The sequence below is a fragment of the Thamnophis sirtalis genome, unplaced genomic scaffold (assembly GCF_051295495.1).
Source record: "Thamnophis sirtalis isolate CommonGarterSnake01/CBP01778 unplaced genomic scaffold, rThaSir2_p1.2 scaffold_1, whole genome shotgun sequence".
NCBI classification, from domain to species: Eukaryota; Metazoa; Chordata; class Lepidosauria; order Squamata; family Natricidae; genus Thamnophis; species Thamnophis sirtalis.
This window is the reverse complement of record NW_028261381.1, coordinates 75,705,216-75,721,656: the sequence shown is the minus strand read 5'-3', so window position 1 is coordinate 75,721,656 and position 16,441 is coordinate 75,705,216.

Sequence of the window (16,441 nt, the reverse complement as noted above, 5' to 3'; positions counted from 1 at the left end):
TGAGAACAACTCCTTCCAGCAAAAGTGCTACTTATAACTGCATGTGTATTTTAAAAAATAACTTAGAAAGCAGCACATTTTAGGGGTAAATTGGCATCTCAAATCTCCAGTTGTGAATAGTTCACATTCAAAATACTATTATTAATTTTTGAAAAATCAACATAAGCAGCTGTAAAGGAAATCATGGATTGGATTGCACTGGGATAAATAGCTCCTGTTGTCAATATTTCTATAGGAATGTACGTATTTGATGGCACTAATTACACTTGGTAATTCAACAATCTAGCTGAATGGGTGAAATATCTATGAAATCTTCCATGCCACATTATAACGCGAAGAACCCTTGAGAGCTTCCATGGTGATTAGAAGCTCAGTGCTGAGATAGAAAAATCTTTTTCCGTCAGTGCTCATCTCCCCAAGCAGTATGTTTTGCTCTAATCAAGCCTGAAGTGTATCCAGTAGGAGACATGATAGTATGTCAGCACTGATTAATTGCAATAAAATGCAAATGGCTTTGTTACCTTCCCTGGGCCAAGATAAGGAGCCATCTGTTAGTCATAATTACTAATTTTACAGTAAATGTTTTCTTCAATGGAGAAAAGGCACAAGCACCGTGATGAGTAGAGGAGAGAATATTTCAAAGAATATTAACAGATTCTAAAATTATCAAGGAGAAAAACTAAGTGCAACGTTTTGTAAAGATGAATGGCATTCACAGTTCTGTGCAAAATTTCAGCACTCCTAGTCCCATTGTATGTTTCAGTGAATCCCTGGGTGAACAAAAGCTGACACAACCATGGTATGCTACAAAGGGAAACACATCTTTCTGAAAATCTGAATGCTTGCCATTTTTGTGCCGTTGGCTATGGATTTGAAATAAGAAAACTGAATATTGTGGGTACAGAAGCTTTCATGTCTTTCCAGTCACTACTGTGAAATGCCTCTTATGGCAGAAATATCTTTCAAACATTTCCTGTAATCAATGATAACTATGATGATTAGGTGCCATTAAAATGGTGTCAGCTCTTAGCAGCTGCCTAGGTAGGATTTCTCCATGATCTGTCTCTCTAACTGGTCCTCTTTGGGGCCACCACTTGGCTAGAAAGGCAGAAAGACCAGAGGTGCCAACAGCACTTAGACTTATATACCACTTTAGAGCTCGCTCTAAGCGGTTTACAGAGTCAGCATATTGCCCCCAATAATCTGGGTCCTCATTTTACTCACCTTGGAAGAATGGAAGTCTGAGTCAACCTTGAGCCTGGTGAGATTTGAACTGCCAAATTGCAGTCAACCGGCAATCAACAGAAGTAGCCTGCAGTAATGCACTCTAACCACTATGCCTCCACGGTTCATACAATAAGCCAGCCTGGGATTCTTATCAAAGGACTTCAGTGCTAATGAACTAGTCATCGTGCCTTACTCAATGATGATTTGCATTTGAAAACCCTGGTACAAGTAGTCCTCAACTTACAACCATTCATTTACTGACCATTTGAAATGATAACTGCACTGAAAATGGCTTACATGCTTATGACTGTTGCAACCTTCCCATGATAACATGATTGAAATTCAGGCCCCAGTGCAACTGGCATGTATTTATTTAGATTATTAAATTTATATGCCTCCATCTCCCCATCGAAAGCCATTTAGGATGGTTGTAGTATCTTGGGGGTTATGTGATCAGAAGTTATAATCTTCCCAGCTAGTTTCTGACAAGCAAAGTAATGGGGAAGCCAGATTTACTTAATGATTGCAAGTTTCATTTAATAATCACAGTGATTCATTTAACGACTGGCAAAAAAAATCCATGAAACTCAATTAACGATTGTATTGCTTATTGTAAATCCAAGTTTACCTATATATTGTAGATCTTGTTTCAAGGATTTTGAAAAACTGATGGAATGGCTTTAAAACTCGGCTTTATTTGGCTTGTTTGCTTATTTTTTTTCAAACTGGCAACAACACTACATTGGAATTTGTCCCTCCTGTTCAGTATTTTTTCATTTTCCTTTTTTTTTTCTTATTTGATCAGAGGGCAATCACTCTGCTTGATGACACAAAGTCGGTGTTTTCGTTTTCTTTTATTTGCTCCAGCCGCTTCTATATTGTGAGCAGCTAGCAGAATTATATTCTGTGCTGGCTAGATTAAACACCCTGACAGGGAAGAAGATGGAACAGCTATGAACAGCGACTGGACAAACCAGCTTTGCAAACAACTGAAAATTGAAGAGCTTCCTCCTGTACAGACTCTACTTTAGGAAGGGTGGATGAGCTATTTACTTTAAACAACCAATTTCAGCCACTAGACTCAACAGAAATTGGAATGGAGTGAGAAATGACAATTGCCCTCCTTCTCTGCCACTATGCTCCCAAAGATGGACCTTGTTCCAAATAAGCAGTTCTACATTTTAGGGAGAAATGACTTGCAGAAGAACTTTCAAACAGAGAAGCTGCCTTCTCTATCTGCAGATATAGTGCCTCTGGGTTTTAATGAGAAAATGTTCCGTTAGACTGAATGTACTACTGAATTTTGTTCCAATTAACCTTAGACACAGGAAATAGGCTTTCAATCTCTTCTACAGTTTTGGTAAGGCCAGCTGCCTACAACTCTACTGATATTCTTGTTTCTTTCTCAGTGTTTAAGGCATTTAGACACTAAATGACCAATTGCAGTAAGCAGTTGTTAATGACATTCAGGTGTCATGTGCATATTGTGTAAATGTGAACAGCTAGCTCAAGAAATGAAACAAGTTAAGAAGTTGGAGTTGTACTCATTCCTTTCAAATTTGTGAATTTTGACATGACTGAAATTTGCCAAGCCTCATGCCTAAAGTTACAGGTAAAGGTTCCCCTTGCGTATATGTGCTAGTCGTTCCCAACTCAAGGGGTGCTGATCTCTGTTTCAAAGCCAAAGAGCCAGAGCTGTCTGAAGACGTCTCCATGGTCATATGGCCTGCATAACAATGTCAAAGATGCATAGAACGCTATTACCAAAGGTGGTTCCTATTTTTCTACTTGCATTTTTTAATGTGCTTTTGAACTGCTAGGTTAGCAAAAGCTGGAACAAGTAACGAGAGCTCACTCCATTACACGGCATTATGGATTCAAACCACCGAACTGCCGACCTTTCTGATCGACAAGCTCAGTGTCTTAGCCACTGAACCACCTTTACCTGCCTCATGCCTAAGGCAGGCTTTTTAGAGTGGCATCTTTGGGGGTTATGAAAGTTGATGCCATTAGTACATCATCAGTTTGGGAAGTGTGACTTTGTCTGTTTAAAGCTTTGAGCAAAATGTTAGCAATTTAAGGCTAAAGGAAAATAAGATCTTAAGCGCATTTTGTTGAATGAATAATTGGCTGTTGAAAAGAGCTTCGACCTGGAAGGAAATTTAGTAACCTTGGTACTTACGTTATCCTTATTGCTTAACCTAGTTTGCTCTTATCTACAGTAGTTCATTTATACGGTTCATCCAAAGATGATCAGATTTTCTGCTGTCAAGAAATTCAACATCCTTGGTATCTAAATGATTCTTATAAAACCTTCTGCCAAAAATCGAAGCCTCCGGGACGAGCTTGAGTTATGCCTGAAATATTTTTGTTAATGGCTTTTAGAACTGTTTTCTGAAAAGAATCTGAAAATGTAGAAATGTGTTCAAAATCAGTCAAAATGTGCCAGCTACCTGTTCTCTATGGTATGCTTTACTGAAGTAAAAACAGAGTACCATTTATACTGCACTCACATTTTAGTCAGGTTGGCTGACTAAATTATGATGGCAAAGAAAGCAAACACGTTTCTTCTTATAGACTTCAGGACATAGCTCTATATGATAAGGACGGATGGCTTTTAAAATCATTTCCGCTGTTCACCCATGAGGCCAATGTTGAGAAAAGACAGGACACGAACTTTCTCGAGATGGAGCGACCCAGATTGGGGGTCTGGTAGCCCCTTTTATTGAGATAGGACAAAGGCAGGAGGAGCAATAGCATGTGGTTAAAAACAGCCTGTAAAAGTACAATTTCTAATCTACTGCTTCAGGAAAGTTATCTCTATATATGGTCAAATCCTGGGCGTCATTGGTAGGGCACATCTCAGGATGTTATGTTATGCATTATCAAGATGTTATGGCTTTCTCGGAGCCAGTTGTCTCCTGTGTGATTCAGCGTGACTCTGCAGGCCCTAGTATGAACTAGGCCATGGAGGACACACACCTGCACAAGGAACTATATTACAACATCTACTTTTTTATTTATTTTTTGTCAACAAGACTTTCCCTCTTCATCTGACAGGGCTGATCACAGCATTCTACACATAAACCAATAGAAAATCACATCATGGCAAAGGGTGGGCAAAGGGGGAACAGAAGGTTACAAGCTGCATGGGGGAGAGAAAGGGCATGTGTGGGAGTAGCTGGCTCACATAGTTCATGTTACATGAGGCTGCATAATGAGTCCTGACCGTCTAGGCCGGAAGGATGTTTCTGGTGCGATATTTTTGCATCCCTGTGTATATGTGTTTCAGACAGCAGAAACTGCCCTGCACACACACACCCGGAATGTTTTTTTTTTTTTAAAGGCAGCGTTTCCTTCTTCATTGCTGGGCATGTGGAAGGGAGCTTTCCCCATGAAGGGGTTGACTGTTCATGTAACTCCATGTGGTTGACAATGTGAATGTTCTTCTGTGGAGCCAAGCTAGAGAGTATATTCTTACACATAGTTAATAAAGAGGGTACACATTGAATACAGCAACACAACAGTATCAGCAAAGCAACAAGGGTAATAACGGTCTTGACAGTATTTCCCAACCAGTTAAAATTTTGGTAGCCAAGAGGTCATCCAATCCCACCAGGAGTCCGAGGCCTTATATGTTTGTCTAATTGCTTGAACGGTATCATGTAATTTGTCCACACTGGTTTCAATTTGTCCGGACTGGTTCAAATAATGACAACAGGTAGCATTCAACCAAACGCATAGTAGGGAGATCTGCGGCGAAAGACAGGGCAGCCGGTCGGGGGAGTAGAGGGTGGAGGGTGCTCTGCTCTGTTTTCCAGGTCAGAGACAGAGACAGCCTCAAGCTGTGGTTACTGTTGGTTGGTCATGGTCAGGCTGCTTCTGTGTTTGTGTAGGTGGTTTTGGCAAATATGGTCTTACGTGCCGTCCTGGAATCCAAAGAACCTTGTCTTTTAGTTGGATTGCAGCGTAGCTCCTTTCCCAGGTAATCAGGTCAGCAGGTTCAAGTCAGGCAAGCAGTGATAGCAGACAGGTGGACGGGAGGTGTCTGCAGTAGGTGGAGCTGCAAAATGACAAGTCGCTGCCGAGGATGATGGGCTGCCGGTGTGTTGCACTGCTGGGAGGCCAGGGGGCATTTTCCCCTATTGCCAATATATCTGTCCAGGGCATGTTTTAATGTCTGGTTGGCGCGCTCAGCCAACGCCTGACCCTGGCTGTTATAAGGAATGCCAAATTTCTCTTTTGGGCGTCCCAGCGATGCAAAGGTCCGAATACAATGATTAATAACATGTTTGGTGGCTTCACCCCTTTGGGGGGATGCCATAATGTAGCCTGAATACGTATCAATGGAAACATGTAAATATTTCCAAGGGGCAAATGGAGGATATTGGGTAACATGCATTTGCCAAATTTGGCAACACTCTGTCCCTCAGGGATTAACTCCCATCGGGAGAGGGTTTGCCTGCTGGCTACAGGTGGGGCACTGCTGAACAATGGCAGAGCCCTCATTTGCAGTAATGCCAAATGGTTTTATGAGCACTTTTTTATTCTGGTGAAAGTAAGAGTGGCTATCCCAAGGTGTGATAGCAGAACAAACATTGACATGGGGTGGGGGGGCTGATGCCGCAGCGTCAGCAACATCATTGCCCTCCTGGAGAAGCCCAGGGAAAGGCTGATATGGGAGACATGGAAAAAATAACAGCGAGAGGAGACAAGACCTTGTAAAGTGAAAAACAGAGACAAAAGTTGTGAATCAATAGAAGAAGAGAGATAAGACTCATACAAAGAGGTTATAATCTGAGTCACATAAAGACTAGCAAGAATTAAGTTAAACGGTTGTTTGTTAAATAACTGAAAGGCCAAGATGGAAGTGGCCAATTCATCTCTTTGAGCAGATTTTTGTGGCTCTGTGAGCTGGGTGTGCCATGTACCATCCTCCTGCCAGGCACATGCTCCCATCGGCAAAGACAGTTATAACGTCTTTGATAGAAAAAAGCTGTTGAAGGAGGCTTCCACTGGAGCGGAAGGGCTTTTGTAATTAGGGCTGCAAAAAGGGCGGGTGTCTGAGAAATAGTGGACAAGTGTCATGAGATCACATTCTTGGGGAATCAAATTTGGATTGGGGAGGCCGCAGCGCTCCCACGGGTTGGAGAATTTTATTAACAGCCCGCAAATCATGCAAAAAATGCCATTTACCAGATTTCCTTCTCTGTCTCTCTCTTCACTTTCTCTTTCCCTCTCTTCACGTTCTCTTTCCCTCTTTTCACTTTCTTCTGTCACTTTCTCCTTCCTTCTCTCTCCTCTTCCCCCTCCCTCCTTCACTTTCATCACTTTCTCTTCACTCTCTACTGCCCAACCTGTCCCCATAAATTACCTACTAAATAGGCGCAGTTCCCTTACTGGATCCTTCGCTCACTCAAACACATACACACACAAACTTACACATGCACAAAACCATTTTTCTCCATTCCAATTCGGATCCTATAAATCAATTGCTCTGTGAAACATCTGTGAAAAGAATTCCAAGGGCTTCCCGGGGGGCCGTGGCCTGCAGAGGCCCCGTATCAAACCCATCCCCTCCCTGTAGCTGAGGGGCGGTAACATTGTTGGACAGACCCTTGGCAATTGCCTTGTTAATCTCTCTAAGGTATTTGGAGGTCCAAATGGCATACTGAGAGGGGGTAAGAAGCATGCCTGACAAAAGGGTTTGGAACAGCATCCTGGAGAGCGCTACGCCACACTTGCGGGGCGGGGGAAGGGACGGAAGGGGGAGGGGAAACCTTCTCTTCCGGAGGGGCCGGGGGAGGTGGAGGGGTCTCGGAGAGGGCCATCGCCTGGCTAGCAGGAGGGGCGATCTCCTCATAGCGTCGGGGAGATGTTGCCGAAGGCGTAAAAGCAGCCCCCTGCATATCTTCCTCATGAATTTGAAGGCATCTTACAAGAAGTCTCCAAGTAGTGAAAACTTCCGGCAGGGCTCGAGGTTACTTTAAGAGAGCCCTTCTCAGGGTAAATGGGACAATTCTCATAGATGTAAGCCAATAGAGAGAGGAAATGTTTTTTCGGGGGAAAGGGAAGCAAGCGAACTGCTGCTTGAGAGATTGCAATGGAGAATTTAATGATTTCCCGAAGCTCCTGCAGGTGTGCAGTCTGAGCCTTCGAGAAACCTGAGCCCATACTCACGATTGGGAGGGTGCTCCGTTCGCTAACGGCAGGCCCTGGTTGCGACACTTTGCCAAGTCGGGGATGAGTGAAAGGCTGGTGACACAGGAAGATCACGTCGATCATGTTGCATCACGTCGGGGTCACCAAATGTGAAGTTTCCGCTGTTCGCCCATGAGGCCAATGTTGAGAAAAGACAGGACACGAACTTTCTCGAGATGGAGCGACCCAGATTGGGGGTCTGGTAGCCCCTTTTATTGAGATAGGACAAAGGCAGGAGGAGCAATAGCATGTGGTTAAAAACAGCCTGTAAAAGTACAATTTCTAATCTACTGCTTCAGGAAAGTTCTCTCTATATATGGTCAAATCCTGGGCGTCATTGGTAGGGCACATCTCAGGATGTTATGTTATGCATTATCAAGATGTTATGGCTTTCTCGGAGCCAGTTGTCTCCTGTGTGATTCAGCGTGACTCTGCAGGCCCTAGTATGAACTAGGCCATGGAGGACACATACCTGCACAAGGAACTATATTACAACAGTTAATGGCTTTTAGAACTGTTTTCTGAAAAGAATCTGAAAATGTAGAAATGTGTTCAAAATCAGTCAAAATGTGCCAGCTACCTGTTCTCTATGGTATGCTTTACTGAAGTAAAAACAGAGTACCATTTATACTGCACTCACATTTTAGTCAGGTTGGCTGACTAAATTATGATGGCAAAGAAAGCAAACACGTTTCTTCTTATAGACTTCAGGACATAGCTCTATATGATAAGGACGGATGGCTTTTAAAATCATTTTTATTATATAAAATTTAAAAAAGAAAACAAAAAATAGGAAATTAAGGTAGGGAAAGGGAGCAGGGAAAGGGTGTGAGACACAAGAGGAAAGGGAAAAAGAAAGAAAAGGGGGCATTGACTTGCAACAGCATAGTACAAGAGCAGCACACCCCAATCTCAACTTTTTGGTATTGGTATTGGTATTTATTCGATTTGTAAGCAGCCCTATTCCCCGAAGGGACTCAGGGCGGCTGAACAAAAACCAGGGGAAGGGGAAAAACAAATACAGAAAGTAAGACAAACAGGACAGTGATACAACAATTTAAAAAAGCACAGCAAGCACAGCGAATTCGAGTAGGGGGGGGGAACTCAACCCCAGGCTTGCTGGGACAGCCAGGCCTTAACGGCTGTCCGGAAGGCCTGAAGGGTGGCGAGGGTCCAAATCTCCACGGGAGATTTACATATATATACATATAGTGATTAGCCATTCCTATTACACCAAATCTTTTTAATCAACAAAACCAAGGTCAAAGATTCATCTTTTCCCCACAAACACAAATTCTAGAAGTGATATCTAAATAAGAACATATTTTCCTCTTTGAATAAAATAAACAATTTTACCATTCCTGCTTTATCTTCCTTGCTATGGAAACAATGTGTATTTACATTTAGTAATCTTTGTGAACTTTTTTATTTACAATTTTATTTACAAAATTTATTGTATTCTTTGAACTTACTGAAAAAAGGGGGGAAACCCTTTCCTTTACCCTTTTTTCCCTTCAGAATACTAAATTAAAAAAAACTTATTTTTTTAAAAATCAAAACTTTCTAATATATCTTTTTCTTTGACATTTATCATTCAGGCTTTAAACTTTAGTATTACATTTGGGTCCTTCCCTCCAAACTACCCTTATATATATATTTTTCTTTTATACAGCTCCTCTTTAACACCGAGAGCCTTTCTTTAAACTGGTACATCATTTTTTAAAAGTTTCTCTGAATATGGGTACTCTCAAATACATTTTCTACATCTTTTTGATGGCTTTTTGAGGCAAGGAAGAACCATACAAATTCATCAGTTAGCTCAGCAAGCAAACCTAACTGTTGAAGGAACAAAATAACTGACTAGCTCAGTTCAAGATGGAAGAACTCTTAAATTGAAGCCTTGCAATGCTGTGACCACCTCTCACCAGACACAATCATTAGACCAGCTGGAAAATCAGGGGAGCTTAATTAATGCAGTATAACGAATGAGTTGTGAGCAAACATCTGGTTTGCCATGTTGCATTGTGCCTGTATTTTTATGAAAAAAATCCTTTCAGCATGGATTCAGAACACAGCATCTTTTGTTGCTATGGCCTTTACAAAATCATGGGCATTTTGTAATCTTGTGAAAGGGATTGCGGGGGACAGAGGAGAATTTGTTCCCATACACATTGGATAATGGGTGATTTCAATTTTGTTTGTGGCTGTTTCAGAACGTTTACAGGAAGAAGTGTGTGCCAATCACCAGGTTTGATTTGAGCAGCAGTTTGGAAAACAACATTTATCAACTTGGACATTCAGTTTAATAATCCGAAGCTTTGTTCACTGCTTCGTCTATTATGAACTGAACATATGACCTTAACATTTGGTCAAAACTGGATGACAATTACAAGATTTGCTTGAAAATACAACCAAATCTATTACATATAGCCCCACTGGAAAGAGACAGATGACACTGGCCATATAGTAAGTTCTAATAAAATAGATGTCACTACCTTTAACAAGATAAACACACAGCAGCAACAATATGTCCAATGTAAGCTTTAGAGAATAAAAGAGCATTAGATGGAAGGAAAAGTCTTTAGGTTTTAGGGGACAAAAAAGAATCTTTCTGTGGATTTCCAAACAGTTTGTCAGGAATATTAAGGTTTGGTGTAATCCTTGGTGTGTGTGAAGGCATAGTTACTTTGCTTCTAAGCCATCAAGCAATAAAATTGGATTCTTTTCTATCTTTCCTATTGTTTAATAATCTGTGAATTCACTGTTATTTACTTTAACCAAAAAGGGGCCCCATCCATTAAACTCATTGATGGGCATCTGCCAGCACTGCTGTTTGCTGCTGATGCAGTCACTTTTTCAGTGGGCTTTGAGAGAAGATGTCTGGATTTAGCAGAACTGTATAAGAAGTGAGGGCTTACAATCAATCACTCTTAAGATCAACATTGTGGTTTTCTTGGGTTTCTTCTTATCACAAACATCAAAGGCAAATTGGGTGACATCAAAATTTGAAGAAGCTCCAGCTTTGGCATAATTTTACAGATCTCTGGAGCTTGGCACGAACAATTGTATTTCTGCCAAAGCTAATAATAGCATCAAGGCAAACCTGTTTGTTTCGTTTTCATTCTAAAGGAGCAGATGCCTACCTGCCACCATCAAGCTTTTTAAACAGATTTAATTTGCCATATCTATACCCCAAATGCTGTATCAGCAGAATTATGTGGCTACAATGATTCAAAATCCCTGAAACTGCTCAAGATTGATTGTTGCATGTGCTCTTCTGCATTCACCTGTGTTTCATGTGCTTTAATGAAAACGGACATTATTCCACTGGGAGAAAAAGTTCATATCAGCCAATTATCTTGTTGGCTTAAATTCCTGTTTTCCAAAGTTCCCTTGATCTCATTAATGGTTTTTCATTGCTTTTAATCAAAGTGGAAAGAGAAAAAAAATCTTAGATGTTTATTTATTCAATTCAGTGATTATTGTGGCCTTTCCAAGAGTTGTGGTGGTGCAGTAGTTAGAGTGAAGTACTGCAGGCTACTTCTCCTGATTGCCAACCAGTGGTGGGTTCTGGATCCCATTGCAACCAGTACGGTTGCAATGGAGCCCGGCGTCCTCCACATGAACACTCGTGGTGCGTGTGCATGCTTCTTACCATCCAGCAACACCTCCGTGAGCCTCTGTGGCGCTCCAACTGCTTGGTGGAGCAATGCGCAGGTGCTGTATGTGCCATGCACATGTACAGAAGCGCCGAAGAGTTTAAAGACAGGTAAGAAGCGTGGGTGGACCCAAATTGTTGGGGGAAATATGCTGACTCTGTAAACTGCTTAGAGAGCACTGTGAAGCAGTATATAAGTCTTTCTACTTGCATTTTTTATTTTCATCTAATTTCCATGTATTTTGTTTTTCTTTAAAAAAAACACAAATATGTCATTTGTCAATCATTAAAACATTGAAGTACAATTTTTTTTTGTTGTGTGTACCCCTCCCTCCCTCCACCCCCCCACCCCCCCTCCTCCTTCCCCCCCCCCGACTTCCCAGAACCCGTACCCGGTATGGATTTTTAATTAACACAGTCTAAAATCTATTGAGAAAAAAGAAATAAAGAAATTAATGACATTCTAGATTGACCTTAGCTTCTTCTTACTGAACTAACTTTTAACAGTTTAAATCATTTCTGATCTTAAGCATAGGCTAACTGGAATTTCTTAGTCCCGTATTTATTTTGTATATAGTCAATCCATTTTTTCCAGTCTCGTTTATATCTCTCATTTGAATGATCTTTGAGATATGCCGATATTTTAGCCATTTCAGCTAAGTTTGTTACTTTCAATGTCCATTCTTGGATTGTAGGCAAGTCTTCCTTCTTCCAATATTGCGCCACCAACAGTCTTGCTGCAGTTATCAGGTGCAAAGTCAAATTGGTCTCTACCACTGTAAAGTCAGTACATATACCTAGTAAAAATAACTGAGGACTAAACTTTATCCTTCTTTTAAAAACATTTTGCATGACCCACCATATTTTTATCCAAAATGCCTTAACCTTTTGGCAGGTCCACCATATATGATAATATGTAGCATCGAGAGAACCACACCTCCAACATTTAGGCTGTACATTCGGATACATAGAAGCCAACTTTTTAGGATCTAAATGCCATCTATAGAACATCTTGTAAAAATTTTCTCTCAGATTTTGAGCTTGTGTAAATTTCACATTTCTTACCCAGATTCTTTCCCATGTATCCAACATTATTGGTTCCTCAATATTTTGAGCCCATTTTATCATACAATCTTTAACTAATTCTGTTTCCGAATCCATCTGTATTAATACATTATATATCCTCTTTATATGCATTAAGCTTTGATCTCTTATTTGTTTAAACAGATTATCCTCAACTTGAATAAGACCAATTTTTTGATCTATTTTCCACCTAGCCTGTAATTGCCCATACTGGAACCATGTTTGAACTACCTTCTCCTCTTTTAATACCTCTAAAGATTTTAATTGTAATACCCCCCTTTCCGAGGTAAGAAGCTGTCTGTAAGTAATTCTGTCCTGTTTTTGTGCTGTATTCATATTTTCAATTGCGTGTCTAGGAATTGCCCACATGGGTATCTTGTCATTTAATTTATATTGGTATTTCTTCCAGACCCGCAATAAAGCATTTCTTAAAATATGACTTTTAAAGTTCTTATCCAATTTTTTGTTGAATAACAGGTAAGCATGCCAACCAAATAGCAGATCGTGTCCCTCAATGTTCAATATTCTATCATTGGTTAAGTGAATCCAATCACTAATTACAGATAATGCCACTGCATCATAATATAGTTTTAAATTAGGTAGTTTCAATCCTCCTCTCTCACGTGCATCTTGCATTATTTTCATCTTTACCCTCGGCTTCTTTCCTGCCCACACAAATTTGTTGATACCCTTCTGCCATTCTAAAAGGTTCACATCTTTTTTTAGTATAGGTAACATTTGGAAGAGAAATAAAAATTTTGGTAGAATGTTCATTTTCACTGCCGCTATCCTACCCAGCAAAGATAGGTGCAATTTCTCCCATTTTTTCATCTCTGTCTGTATGCTATGCCAAAGTGGTTCATAATTATGCTTATATAATTTCCCATTTGAAGTTAAAATGTTAACTCCAAGATATTTTACTTTTTTAACTACCTCACATCCTAGCATCACTCCTAATTCTTCCTTTTGTTTAATATTCATATTTATAGCTAATATTTTGGTTTTTCCTAAGTTTATTTTAAAGCCCGACACTTGACCATATTGATTAATCATATTCATTAAAACCATACTGGATTCCTGCGGTTGTTCCAATATTATAACCAAATCATCCGCAAAAGCGCGGACTCTATATTCTTGCTGCCTAATCTTGATCCCTTTGAAACCATCCAAGCCCCGTATTTTATTCAACAATACTTCCAAAGTTATAATAAACAATAATGGGGACAAAGGACAGCCCTGTCTTGTACCTTTTCCAATTTGAAAAGAGTCTGTTAGACTTCCATTGACTATGATTTGTGCTGTTTGCTGTTGGTATATTGCTTTAATTGACTGTAAAAAATTATCTCCTATCTGCATTTTTTGCAGTATCATCAACAGAAATTGCCAGTTAACTCGATCAAAGGCCTTCTCAGCATCCAAAAATATAAACGCAGCAGGGATCTGGTTGTTCTTTCCCAAATATTCTAATGCATTAATAATTAATCTAACATTACTTTTCATCTGTCTCCCTTGTATAAAACCTGTTTGGTCCGTATGTATCAATTGTTGAGTGACCAACATTAACCTATTTGCTAATATTTTAGTAAAAATTTTATAATCTACATTCAGTAATGAAATAGGTCTATAATTTTTGGGTTGAGTAGTATCCTGATCTTCTTTGGGTATCAAAGATATAAACGCTGTCTTCCAAGATGGAGGGACTTTACCTTCCGTTTGAATCATATTAAATAATTCTCTAAGAGGTTCTACCATTTCTAACTGTAAGTTTTTATAGTAAACCGCTGTCAAGCCATCTGTACCTGGTGCTTTCCCTGACTTTAATTGCTTAATTACCTGCAGGATTTCCCCCGAGATTATTGGTTGATTCAATTTTTGCCTATGTTCTTCTCTAACTAAAGGTATTTTCTCTTTGTCTAAATATTTGTCTATGTCTAAACCATTAATTTTATCCCCTTTATACAGTTCTGTAAAAAATTCCCAGAAAGCCTTTTGAATCTCTTCCTGTTGAAACACCTCCTTCCCTCTATAAATCAGTTTAGATATATTTCGAGTTTTCCTTTTTTTCCTAATCTGATAAGCTAACCATCTGCCAGGTTTGTTTGCATTACAAAAAGTATTGTGTTTTGCATATAATAGATTAGTAGCCACCTGGTCAGAGATCAACATGTCAAATTGAGATTTTAATATGTTAATAGCTTCCTTAACCTTTGTATCGTCTGGGTTCATTGTTAACTCCAGCTCTTTTCTCTTAATTTCCTCTTCCAGTTCTGTTCGTTTTAACCCTTGCTTATTTCTATGTGTTTTATTTATATTCATCAAAACTCCTCTGATATACGCTTTGCTTGCATCCCATACAAATTCCATAGATGTACCCTTATTCATATTCAAAACAAAATATTCAGATAGTAATTTTTTACAATCATTAATATACTTTTCATATCTAAATAAGTTTTCATTCAATCTCCAAGACCTTCTTGCCTGCACTACCCTTCCCAACTCCATCCAAACTGGGTTATGGTCCGAAAGGATCCTAGCTGCAATCTTTGTTTTCTTGACCCTAGAAAGCAAATCATTAGTGGTTAGAATAAAATCAATCCTTGAGAGGGATTGATGCCTGTCCGAGAAGAAAGTGAAGTCACATTCCTCTGCATTTCTTTCTCGCCAAATATCTCTCAATTCAAAATCATCCATAATGTCAAAGAAAGATTTGGGTAACTTTGCTCGCATCTTGGTATTTAGGCGGGAAATCTTCTTATCTTTCTTAGTGTCTATCACTCCATTCCAGTCACCCAATAGTATACAGGAACTATAGTCCCATTGTACTAATTTAGCATGAAGATTTCTATAGAATCTATCTTGCTGTTGATTGGGAGCATAAATTCCCAAAAGTAATGTCTTTTTCCCTTCTAAGATTAAGTCTAAAGCAATATATCTTCCGAAGGGATCTGCTTCTATTAATTCAGCTTTCATGTCTTTTCTTAAGTATACAACTATACCATTCTTCTTTTCCATAGCAGAAGCTACAAAATGTTGACCAAGTTTTGGGTTGATCAAATATTTTTGATCAGTTGATTTGATATGAGTTTCTTGCAAACAAATTACATCGTTCTTAAACTGTTTGAGATAATGAAATATTTTCTTCCTCTTCTGTGGAGAGTTCAGTCCGTTGACATTCCATGTTAAAATCTTAGTTGTCATCTTTGGTTGGTTGAAGCATTTTTAGAGCTTCCTGCACGGCCTGTTTAACCTTAGGTCTAGCTCCTCCCATTGCTTCCAGATTTGTTGTTGTAGATCCTTGATCGATGGCCGATGATTGTTGATGCTGTTGCTTTTTAGCTTGTTTCTCCATACGTCTAGTAGTCATGCGGCTAGGTCTTGGTTCCATAGCACCTTGCACTTCTAGAGAAGAGAGATGCTCCATATTGTCTGGTGGTTGTGTAGTTTGCTGTCTATCCTGTCCTTCTTGTGGTCTTTCTCTAGGTCCAGATGGTGCAGGGTGTCCGGCCTTCAATATATTATAATAAAAATCTCGGGCTTTCCATACAGAGTTGAGGCGGTATCTTTGCTTATCAAATGTAAATATGATGCCAAATGGTGCATCCCATCTATACTGTATCTGACGATTTCTGAGTTCTTCGACCAAAAAAGCATAGTCTCTCCTGGCTCTTAACATTTGAGGTGGTATCTCTTTCAAAACAGCCAGGTCTTGACCGCCAATTTGAAGCTTAGTATTATAAGATGCTTGCAGTACCATATTTCTAAACTCTCTTGTAGTAAAATATATAACGATGTCTCGAGGAAGCTGCTTCTGCTTTGCCAGCCAGGAGTTAACGCGGTAAGCTTTGTCAATTCGCCAGTCTTGATTGGTCCCTGGTCTTCCCATCAGGCGGTCAAAAGCTTCCGATAGGATCTGTTTCAGGTTCTCCTGTTTCTCCTCACGCAGCCCCCTTACTCTTAATGCGAACTCCATTTGTCGGTACTGTATCATAATAATTTCTTTTTCAGCATTTTCCACTTTTTGTTCCACCACCTCTGTTTTCAATGTCAAGTTAGCATTGGCATCATTAAGAACCTCTAGAGTATCTTCCACTCCAGAAATATGTTCTGTTAATACAGTTACAAGACTCAGCATGTCGTCTCTAATTTTATCAATCTTAGCATCAAATTTCTCATACAGCTCCTGTTTAAGTCCATTTATTTCACTTTTAATTTCTTCTTTCATTTCTTTCATTTCCTCTTTTCTCTCCTGCTTTACCACCTCTCTATTATCTC